The sequence below is a fragment of the Musca domestica genome, unplaced genomic scaffold (assembly GCF_030504385.1).
Source record: "Musca domestica strain aabys unplaced genomic scaffold, Musca_domestica.polishedcontigs.V.1.1 31, whole genome shotgun sequence".
NCBI classification, from domain to species: domain Eukaryota; kingdom Metazoa; phylum Arthropoda; class Insecta; order Diptera; family Muscidae; genus Musca; species Musca domestica.
This window is the reverse complement of record NW_026712309.1, coordinates 1,442,356-1,454,561: the sequence shown is the minus strand read 5'-3', so window position 1 is coordinate 1,454,561 and position 12,206 is coordinate 1,442,356. Positions and strand designations below refer to the sequence as shown.

At 34.2% G+C, this 12,206-nt stretch overlaps 1 long non-coding RNA gene across 1 annotated transcript in view; it reads right to left on the bottom strand.

Annotated features, from left to right (window-relative positions):
* The window catches only part of LOC101900233 (uncharacterized), a 329,862-nt gene that overhangs the window by 77,999 nt on the left and 239,657 nt on the right, over positions 1-12,206 (bottom strand). The gene's annotated exons all lie outside the window — the stretch shown is intronic.

Here is a 12,206-nt window from a genome sequence, read left to right as displayed (position 1 = left end):
CGATCAGGATTTTCTTTTTGTTTTTGATTCATTTTAACCCCTAAATATTTTGCGATCATCACCAAATGTAAAAAGCTCCTCTGTATCTCCAAGTTTAGACTCATCTATATGATTCAATTGGCTACGATATTTGGCTATATTCGTCAACGAAATCAGCATAAAAGAGCCAGAAGTTCGCCAATTGCTGTATTTTGGATTTCGCCTGTAAGTTATTTTTAGCGTTTCGGTAGAATGGAAATTTTGGTATTTTTTTCACACAAAAGTAGTGGTCCATTCTACCCGTTGTCCTAAACTCTAACTTCATACGAGATTTCGTGTCCTTTGGTTTATATTTGTGACCCTTGTAACGGCTGAATGTATTGCGGACATCTCTTAAACCAATAAGCCTAACCTAACCCTTAGCTCTAGCTCCATGCTAACTTCCGCATCGATTGGTCTATAATTGCGACCTGTAGAGCAACTGCAAAATCAGGAAATTTTTCATTTCTTGGTCCATATGAACCCCTAAATATTATGTGAACATCTCCAAAAGCAATAGGGTTCTATTATAACCCAACTCGGCGAGATAAGAAGATCCATATATACTTTCCTTTGTGGACAACCAATATTTCGAGGTGTTAAATAATTTTATCCCAATCAAATCTATAACACCCTACACATAGCGTTGTAGGGTATAAAAATAAATAGATTTGTAATGGTTTTCCCCAACTTTTTCTATTATATACCACACAGTGGTAAGGGTATTGTCTTTGTGACCTGGAGAAGGAAGCGAGATAGACACATGTTTACTGTTGAGTTACTTCATAGAATCATTTTCTGATTCGATTTATGCATATCAGTCCGTCCGTCCGCCTGTCCATGTATTTTAATAAAAAAAAAAAAAACGCAGGTCGCATTTTTTATCCGATTGAGATGAAAATTTCCACAAATGATTGGCTTGACCCAAGGACGAACCCTATTGAAATTGGTAAGAGTCGGTTGAAATTTAGATATAGCTTCCATATATATCTTTATCCGATTTCAAGTTTATTGTGCAACAAATGGCTGAAATCAGCCCATAAATGCAAGTAATTCAGTAATATTGGTGAAAATCAGTTCAGATATGGCTATAACTCCCATATAGATGTTTCATCCGATTTGCTGTTAACGCCCTCACATGCTTAATATTCACTCCACAACCATGATCTTTAGAAGCAGATATCAGATACAGCTCAAAAATGAGTGTTTAATTTTTTTTTTCAAGATCGGTTTATTGTTCACCAAACGGCTAATATCAGCCGAAATGAACTGAATCTTGAGAATTCAGACTGAATTAATACTAGAAACAGGTATTTCATATATGTGTTTTATCCGATTTGGTCTTCAAGTCCCTCACTTTCGTAATATGTACTCCAAAGAATAATATTTGGTACTAGATATCTGATACAGCCCAGAAATACCTCCATCAAATTTTATCGAGATAAGTTTTATTGTGCACAAAATGGCTAATATTAGTCCAAGTGAAGTGTGAATGAAGAAGTACCTTAAATTTGGTGAAAATCGATTCACATATAGCTATAGTTCCGGTATATATGTTTTATCCGATTTGGTGTTTTAAGTCCCTCACATGTTCCACCAGAATGATATTTGATACCAGATATCAGATACAGCTTAGATATAAGTGCCCAAACATTTTTTCAAGATCATTTCAGACTTGGATGTAGCTCCCATGTATCTCTATACGATTTCTGGTTTATTGTGCACCAAATGGCTAACATCTGTCCAAATGGGCTGAATTTTGGCACGTTCGGCGAAATTCAGCCCAAAAGTAAGTACTTCAAATTCTGGTGAAAATCGGTTCAGATATAGGTGCAGCTCACATGTATATATGTTTTATCCGATTTGATGTTAAAGTCCCTTACATGCGTTATATTTGCTACTGGACATCAGATACCATCAGATTTTTATATAGCTTAATATACATCTTCATCCGAGTTTACGGTTTTTGTCAACCATATATGGAATATGAGCCTAAATTTGGTTAGAATTTTTCATATTTAACCGAATTTTTCCATTTGTAATCCCGGCCCGGCACCCCTATTGCTTCAATAAATATTATTTAATATAATTCGTATCGAAGTCATATCATGCACAATACAGCAATTTTATTTTGTACTAGAGGTCTTTTTTACCTCTATATTAAAAAATCGGTTTACAATTGGATATAGTTCCCAAATTATAACTACTCCAAAGTAATGATACGCATTAAAATCAGGTTCATAGTTGGTGTGATCTACTTCAGATATATTCCCAATATAAACTTTTTTGTTGCTAGAGCTCTGCTAAATACGCATAGTGGTGTAGGGTACCATATAGTAGGCCCCACCCGACTTTCGATCTTCTCTTACTCATTTAATTCTTATTTTGTAATAATTTATGGATCTTATAAAATATTCCTTCTCTTTATTATTTATTTAAATAATTCTTTAAACTTTCTAAGACTCCTAATGAATTCCGGTTTAATAGCAAAAAAAAAAAAAAAAAAAAAAAAAAAAAAGAGAGAGAAAACATCTTAATTATGCTCTTAATTAAAATGACATTTATGCCCCAACTCCAAAAAAGAAAAAAAAAACGGTCCAACGAAAATGCCATGTAATCACTTAACAAAATAATTTAAATATTTCATTTTGAGCGTTTTTTTTTTCATTTTTATTATGCGCGGGACTACCGCAAAGACCATTAAATAATGTGGTGAATAAAAATTACGCTAAGCTGTACGCGACAATTACAAGACACATCATCATGACCTTATGGCCAGAAACTGTCAGCTTGTTAAGCGCTTAGTTGAATAATGCTAATATTAAAGTTAAGCCTGCAAGGCAATGGCCGGCCAGCCAGTCCGCCATCCAGCCACCCAAAAACCAAAACAAGTAGCCAAAGAAAAGAAAAATGACTGGAAATTCTTTGCTACTCTTGAAAAAAAGTAAATTTTTTAAATTTAAACCAGAAGGACATCATGATTTGTAGCTTTGCTGCTCCTTGGCTTTCTTGAAGAGCTTTTTATGCTGTCATTTCAAGTAGCCGTAGCAGAGGAAAAATAAAAGAATAACAAAAACAAATTAAAGCAACGGCCAAAGAGACGAAAAGCGAAATAAATCGAAAAATGTATTCAAGTGGAATTTCCGCAAAAGAAAAGGCAGGCGGTGGCTTATGTCGCCTTAACAATTCAAAAGACCATGGGCACACAATAAAACAGCTGATGCCCACCAAAACAGAGAGAGCGCTTTAAGAGGAAATTCGCAAAGAATTAAAGTCAAATTGAATTTTTGCAAGGTTACGACATTTGACATCTGTTGTGCAATATTTGCAATTTAAAATATAACAATGCATGCATGAGGTATAAAGTTTTCACATATATAATTTTTTTATTATTTATTTTTACTCCTTTGAAATCGTAATAAGGAGTTGGGATTATCTCAAGGTTTTGTTTTGAGTTTCTATAGTGATTCAGTATTTGATTTTGATGGTCAGATCTTTTTTTTGGCATAATGGATATCTTATATATGTAATTGTAACTGAGATATTCAAAAAATTGACTGAAAATTCTAAATAGAAGGCGTGGCATGCTGTTCATGCTTTTGGTTATTTTGGAAAAACATTTTTTGTAAATTTATTTGGAAAACTAATATACTTTTGTACTGGCTCTGATCTGACTGCTTTATTGAAATATTGTAGAAAAATTAAGAATTGTTAAAAGTAATTTTTCAGAATATTGTCCCTGTAAGGTGGAGATATAACAAGTAAAAAAGTAATAAAGCTGTAAGTTCGGCAATTTGGAACGAAATTAAGTAATTCTCAAAAACAATAAAATCCGTTAAAAATTCTGTTAAAATCTTAAAAATACCAAATGTAACAGTTATATTAGGGTCAATACGACGACATGGGCTAGCATAGGTAAAATTTGTCATAAGCCATTACAATATTCAAATGCGAAACTTAGAAAAAAATCGGTGGATAATGTAGCTAAAGTCATCAAAATACCGAATATCGGGAGGTACCGTTATATGTGGGCTATACGAAGACTTGAACCTGCACAGACAATTTTCTGTCGTAGGCTGTAGTATCCATTACGAACTTTAAATACCAAATTTGAAACAATTCCGGTGAATAATACCGCTAAAATCATCAAAATACGGAATATCGGGAGGTACCCTTATATGGGGACCTGCACAAACAACCCCCTGTCATAGGCTGTAGCATCCATTACGAACATCAAATACCAAATTTGGAAGAGTTCAAATGAATATTGTCGCTATCATCAAATCATCAAAAATCATCAAAATACCGAATATCGGGAGGTACCGTTATATGGGGGCTATACAGAAACGTGGACCTACATGGCCCATTTTAAATACCAGAAGTCCTGCTGACATAATATACATTTGAATAACATTGTATCAATCTACTTCGGAAGCTAGAGATGATTTCCATATGGTGGAGGATACAAAAAGTATCAGTCGGTTTTGCCGACAGATGTATGTAAACACTCATCCAATATTAAACTTCTGTTATGATTATTCAAACTGTTGGTCCTCTATGGTTCCGATGGAATGGGCCAATATTGTCTTGTGTTAGCAAAAAGGTTTGTATGTGTAAAGTGTAAAGCCTATGTGGGGGATACCAGAAGAATTGGTCAGATTTCTACTATCTTTATAACACATTTTGTGTTGAAGGAACTATTGAGATATACCAAGTCTGAATGGAATCGGATGTTTTATTTTCGGGTTTTATGAGCTTCATGGATATTCAAAATTCTGTCCCTTTGTGGGAGAGGCACCACAAGGAGTGGGCATATTCCACCTTTACACCAGATTTTGAGTTAAAAAATATTGTGATGTTTGAAATATGAAGAGAATCGTACGCTTATTTCGGATTTTAAAATTGGTTTGCTTATTCAAACTTTGACCCTTTGTTGGGGAGATTCCAGAAGGAATGGACCGATGTCTACCATTTTTAAAATGAAATTTCGAAAAATTCCACCGTCTGTGGAGAGGTTCCAGAAGGAATGGACTGATATTGCCCATCTCCGAACTCGATCTAAATTTGGAAATAATGTAACGATGTACCAAGTTTGCACGAAATCGGATACTACATTCGAGAGTTATCGTGCGCTCCAGACAGACGGTGGGACATCGCTAAATCGACTCCAAAAGTCCTGGAACGGATTTGGTTCAAAGAAACCTAGGGTCTAAAATCGTTATTTCGATGAGGCATGTTTTGGTCGTATCAAAAGATATATGCCCTCTCCAGCCATATGGCTGAGGTTTAAAAAAGATTTGGAACTATGCTGTATATTTTTATACCCTCCACGATGCATATAAAGAGGGTTAACTAACTCATCAACATAATAATTTTAGACCTAACAAAGTATACATACATCTTTGATTAGCGTAAAATTAAGACCGTCCGTTCGTTAGTTCGTACGTCTGCTGTAATTACGGTAGAGTCGAAACGAATTAAGATAATAGGCTAAATTTTTGCACAGATCAGTTTCTTGTCTGCAGACAGGTCAAGTTAGAAGATGGGCTATGTCGGTTCATGATTTCGTATAGCCTCCATACAACTGTACCCCCGATATTCGGTAATTTGATGATTTTAGCCACAATTTTCAATGGAGTTTTCTGAAATTCTAAACAAGGAGTTTTTTGTAAGTACTATACTCTCTGAAAGAGAATTGTCTATATAGATCTACGATATCGCATATCCCCCATATATGCGTATATTCGCTATTTGTATGATTTCATCGACATTTTCTATATGTTTTGTTTCAAATTTCGTATTTGAAATTCGTAATGGGTTCTACAGGCTATGACAGAAAATTGTCTGCGCAGGTCCATGTCTTCGCATAGCCCCCATATAATGGTACCTCCTTTTTTTTTGTTTTGGTGATTTAAGCGACATTATTTACCCATTTTTTTTTTTCAAATCTGGTATTTGAACTTCGTAATGAATAGTACAGCCTAAAATAGAAAATTTTCTGGGAAAGTCCACGTCTTCGTATAGCCACCATATAACAGTACCTCCCGATATTCGTTATTTTGATGATTTTAGAGACATTATTCACTGGAATTGTTTCAAATTTGGTATTTGAAGTTCGTAATAGGTAGTACAGCATATGACAAAAAATTGAGCATGCAAGTTCACGTCTTCGGTTATCCCCCATCTAACAATAGCTCCTGATATTCGGTATTTTGACGATTTTAAGAACACTATTCACCAGAATTGTTTCAAATTTCGCATTTATAGCTCGTAATGGGTACTACAATGTATGACAGAAATTTGTCTACGTACGTCCACGTCTCCATATAGTCCACATATAACGGCACATCCTTTTATTTGGTATTTTGATGATATTCGCGACATTATTGACCTAATTTTTCCAGTTTGATGGCATAGAGCTAGGGTAAGAATAGAAGCCTATTTTTTAAGATAATTGCAAAAATTGAAAATTTTCTTGATTTTGCAGTCGCTATAGAAGGAAGCTGATTAGATACACAATATCATTAGTTTGATGGATTTTTTTCTTTCAAGTTTTTTGCTGCAACGTTTTTCTGATTTGAATACAAGTATTTCGGCCGTAAAATGAGTTTAAAACGTTCAGAATGCCAAATATCGGACGGTGTCTTTACGAAAAGACGAAAAGAGGACCGACACTTGCACCTTTCAAAAATGTGATCCCTTTCGTTCCCCGTTAAAATAAAATAGTTTAAATTGCAGGAATTTCGAACGTGAAATCTTTAAAAAGCCGAAAATCGGGCAGTGTGATTATATGGAGGCCGTATAAAAGCATGAAACCATATACAGTAAATTGTATATAATTCCTTTAAAAACGTTGAAGAAACTACCAAAATTCTGAATATGGAATTGTAGTTCTACGTTGAGGCTAACCCAAAATACTGATCAATATTCCAAAATCTGCTGGCATCTATTAGCTTTGCAAAAATTTTACGATATCATAAGGTGAAAATCGGTTATTGTGTTTGTTTGCTGTTCTGGAACCGACTAATTTGATACTTTTTTCTTAGAGAGTCAGATAACTATCAACGACTACATATACCAAATTTCTAACAGTTCCCTTAAAAAATGGCAACATTTTTGAAAATACCACTATTTAAGCTGCACGTAATGTAACGTAACGTCGACCGACATGACCCATTTACGGATTTGACCTGTCTCTTGACAAACATGAAATGTGTGCAAATTTTTAGCAATCTACCACAATTCGTTCGAAGGAAAAGACATAGAGAGTGATATCGGCCAAGCCGACCTCAAATTTGACGCCGATCAAAAATAAATAAATAAATAATAATAAATAGATAAATTATGAATAAATAAAAAATACACATTTTAAACAAAGAACGATTCTGAATTATTATTGACATAGGTTGAAAGATTTTTAAAATCCGCAAAGGTTCAAACCTTTGAAGGAAATTAATTTGAATTCCTTCCACAAAAGAAATTTGGACTAGGAATAGCTTGGAACATGTATATAGAGAGCCACATGCTGTTACCAAAATATTTCATACAATTTTCATCAACATTGTACATGCTTTTCCATAAGTCTATATTTTGAAGTTATTTTGTCAATCCTCCAGACACCCCCATTTCCATTTCCGTTCACAGTATTTTTTATTGCGTTAAGTTACAAATTTAATGACACATCAAAGCAAGCCATTTAATTCACAATAGAACAACATTTTGTGGGCCTTCTGTTTTGGGGGAGGGATAACGATTTGATTTTGGGCGGGATGATATTTCAGCCATATTGAGTGTATTATTGTATTAATTCGATTGTAATAAATCGTAAAACTTTTGTTTGGTTGAACACAACAAACACACAGCCACTCACACAAACACATGGACAATAAACATTTACAAGCCAATTGATAAATATCTTTGAATTTGGAAGCTCAAGACAGCAGAAAACAACAAAGATTTCTCAAAAACAATCAAGCATTCAGCTAGTCATTCAATTCGTTTCGAATAACAGCAGCCGAATAGAGACAATAACTACAACAAAAATAACGGATGTAAAGATATAAACATCCGTTTCCTTTGGTGGCCATACACAATGTGTATATCATCTTCTTGTTGGGCCTTTAAACTGCTGCCATTGCCACTGCTGCTTTCAACTATTCCCAATACTCCATTGCTTGGAAGATATTCTTCTACATTTGTCTTTCTATAAAAGTTTGATAGAGTTGTTGTTGTCGTTTTTGTTATTGTTCTGCTATGGCCTTAGCAATGGCTCTTTCTCTCGTTTCGTTTTGCTGTAATTGTTGTTAAACATCCACTTTTGCAATTTGTATTTCCTCTGTGTTTCGTTTTTTGCTTTGTTTGTTGTGTATTAGTGTTAAGGAAACAGGCTATTAGAAAGGGGCAAAAGGGAGATTGGGATAACATACACATACACCCAGACAATATATTTTCAATGCGTTTATGGTATTTAAAGAGGTACAAGGCAATGATTTGGGTATTCTGTTTAAAGAGGGGGTGTAACAAGGACTCGAACACAATATAAATGGAAGATACAACTAATGAAATTTGTTTTATTTTTTACAGAGAATAACAAAAAATATCAAGAAATAAAAAATCAGAGTGCCATGAGTTAGTCCTGAAAATTCATCGCTATGAAAGATATGGTAGCCTATCCACGGTTATGACTCCTTTACGATATGGGATACTGCAATAATTCAACGAAAATATTCACTGTATCCCAATCTCTGGAATGCTATAAGGTGGCCGTTAGAGATCGGTCGCAGGGTATCTAATGCCATCAGGCCGGTAATCTCGAGAATAATCGGGATGGACATACAGAGTGACCACTGCAGTATCAGATATGTGATATTAAGTCTTTCTGACTACTGTAGACTATGTGAATATGAAGAATAGATAAAGACGGTTGAATACCTATTATGAAGATGTCTTAAGTTATCCTACAATCCAGCGAACCAAATTATACGAGTTCGGTCCGACTTCAAACCGAAAGTCGGATAAAAATACCGATTTCGCATGCGTATTCGGTACGACTTCTGAACGAAAGAAAAATGGAGTTGTCTGAAGTTTTAGCTGACTTTTAAAGCGAAGCCGGACCGAATATCCATGGGAAATTCGGAAGGAAAATTAGAGTTGTCGGCCCGATCTCGGAAATAAAATCGTGCGCATTTCTGTTCTTTTTTCCGACATTCCAGTTTTCGGTCCGAATTCGGATCTTATGCAGATATTAACAAGTTAAAAAGTAGTAAGTTCAGAATATAAAATCATTAAAACATTCCGGTAAAATTTTAAAAATACCAAATATAGCCGTTATATTGATGTGTATACGACGTGGGCCTACATAGGCATTGTTTGTCATAAGCCATTACCATATTCAAATTCGAAACTTGAAATAAACGGTGAATAATGTAGCTAAAATCATCAAAATATCGTATATAGGGAGATAACATTATATCAGAGCTGTGCGAAGACCTGGACCTTCATAGACAATTTTCTGTCACAGGCTGTAGCATCCATTACGAGCTTCAAATACCACATCTCAAACAATTTCGGTGGGTATTGTACCTAAAATCGTCAAAATACCGAATATAGGGATGTACTGATATATGGGGCCTATACGAAGACCTGGACCAGCATAGACGATTTTCTGTCTTAGGCTGAAGTATCCATTTCGAACTTCAAATACCAAATTTGAAACAATTCTGGTGAATAATGTCGCTAAAATCATGAAAAGACCAAATATCGGGAGGTACCGTTATATGGGGGCTATATGAAAACGTGGACCTACATGGCCCACGAACTTAACCTGCATACTGGAAAACTAAACATGTGTGCAAAATTTTAGCCATCTATCTCAATTCATTCGAAATATAGCGTGATTACAACAGACGGACAGACAGACAGGCAGACAGACGGACGGACAGACAGACAGACAGACATCGCTAAATCGACTTAGAATTTTACGCTGATCAAGAATATATATACTTTGTTCGGTCTGACATGAGTAATTCGAGGAGTTACAAACGGAATGACAAAGTTAATATCCCCTTCATAGTATGGCGGAGGGTATAAAAACAACTGTCATAATGTACTGACAAAATCAAATAGCAATAACTGTCGACTATTCTTCAGTAATAACTGTTGAATATGTATAAAATGCCAAGTATCATCATACCAGATCTTATATCCGATCTGATCGTATAATATCCAATCAAAATTTCTAGCAGTGGAAATGGAAGTTAAGTACAATACAGTCAGTGTGGAAACCTGAAAAAGAAGTTGATTCGACATCTGCCATCAACGGTAACTGTTTCCTCAAAGAAATGTACGACTTATTTTAACCGGCAGTTTATAGTGCACACCAGACAAAAAAAGGGTACCAGGTCGTGTGGAATCTTTTGAAGTAGAGGATACAACCAAAATTTTCATTGTCCTTTTTTGTAGAGGATACAACATAAATTGTCAGTGTTTGTATCCTTCACTCGAAACGTGTTCTGAAGCGCATGTTATCCAGAATTCCTTGTTATAAGAAAATCTATATTATTATTTCAAAGCAAATTTATGAAGTTCTATTTGAGTCCCCAATGATAAAATTCACTACATCTCATGACATTGAAATCCGCCATATTTTAATTTTCCAATTGAAATTTTTGTTACAGAATCTGAGGTGCAGTTGTTTTGTATGGCAAAATAAGCTCAACTAGCTCAATATTTAGTCTGGACAAAGATGCCAACTAAGGGACTCGTAGATGGATATTACTGCAACGCCGTAAAGAAAGCTGACTCTCTATTGCAAAATGGCGCCCAATGGTTCGGATTAATTTTTCTGGTTAAAATTAAGTAACATATGAAGCCGGTTAAAATAAGTCGTAAATTTCTTTGAGGAAACAGTTACCGTTGATGATATTTCATAGTTTTATTGGACAGGTAACATTTTTAATTTTCTTAAATATATATTTTTTCAATTTTTTAACATTTAATAAAAAAATATTTCAGTGATTGTTGAGGAATTTGTGATCAAGGTCACAGTTTTGATTTTTTTCCTAAATTTTGAGAATTCTTATTCTTATACATATATTGTTTACTTTTGAGCTAATTTAGTTACCAATTAAAAAACAATAAAGAAGATTCAAATGTCGGACCGACTGATATGCTTAAATCGACTCTGAATATGATTATCATCAAAAGCAACTATGGGTCTATATTGTTTCCTTTTTCATGTTACAAACAAATGCTTAAACACAATACACAATTGTAGAGCAAGCTTTGAAAAATGTGCCTAAAATCATTAAAATATCAAAATTTTGGAGATCCAGTTATTTTAGGGTAATATATAATATTAGGACCAATGCTGTATCCAATATGAACTTAAAATACCAAATTTCAAACAATTATATTTAAAATGTAGCTAAAATCATCAAAATAATGAGATTTGGGATACGAACCCGAATAGATAAATATCTGGCCTCGAAGGTGAGACCTATCATTCTAAATAATTTGTCTAAAATTATTCAAATTCCAAATCGTGGACACAGAGATCCCATACCAAAAATTCTACCGGTAGGTAATTTTTTTTCAAAATCGGTCCAAAAATGTGAACCATCAATAGACCTAAAAAGGACATAAGTTTCCTATAATGAAATATCAAAGTGTGTACCGATATAAAATTTTCTCTTGGGCGAATTTTGATACAACCAGGGCCTCAATTCTATTTTTATGAAAGTGTGAAATGAAAACTAACACGAAATGTCTAATGAAAAAATTGTAGAACTAGATTCCAGTCCCAGATCTCCATATATATAAATGAGTTTATTGAAATTATTTAAGGAAGATAAGAGGGGTTTTATTGTGAAGGGAGTAAAAAACATAAAAAATTTAAATTAATTAAAATTCCAACTTTCTGAATTGCAAACAAAATCGATCAATTCGGACTATCGTTGTGGGTCTAATTTTGATGTTTCTATTTTCTTAATATGTTGAAAATGATTCACAATTTGGTATAACTGTAAAAAGCAATATCAGATCTTTTTGAGATTTTAGCCAGAATTTTTAAATATGAAATTCCGAAAACATTCAAAAACGTTTTATTCTGACAATCCTATTTAGAGTTACATAAATTAGACTAAGTTTTTAACCCTGGCTCTATTGTCCTTTAAATGACTAGTCTGGCC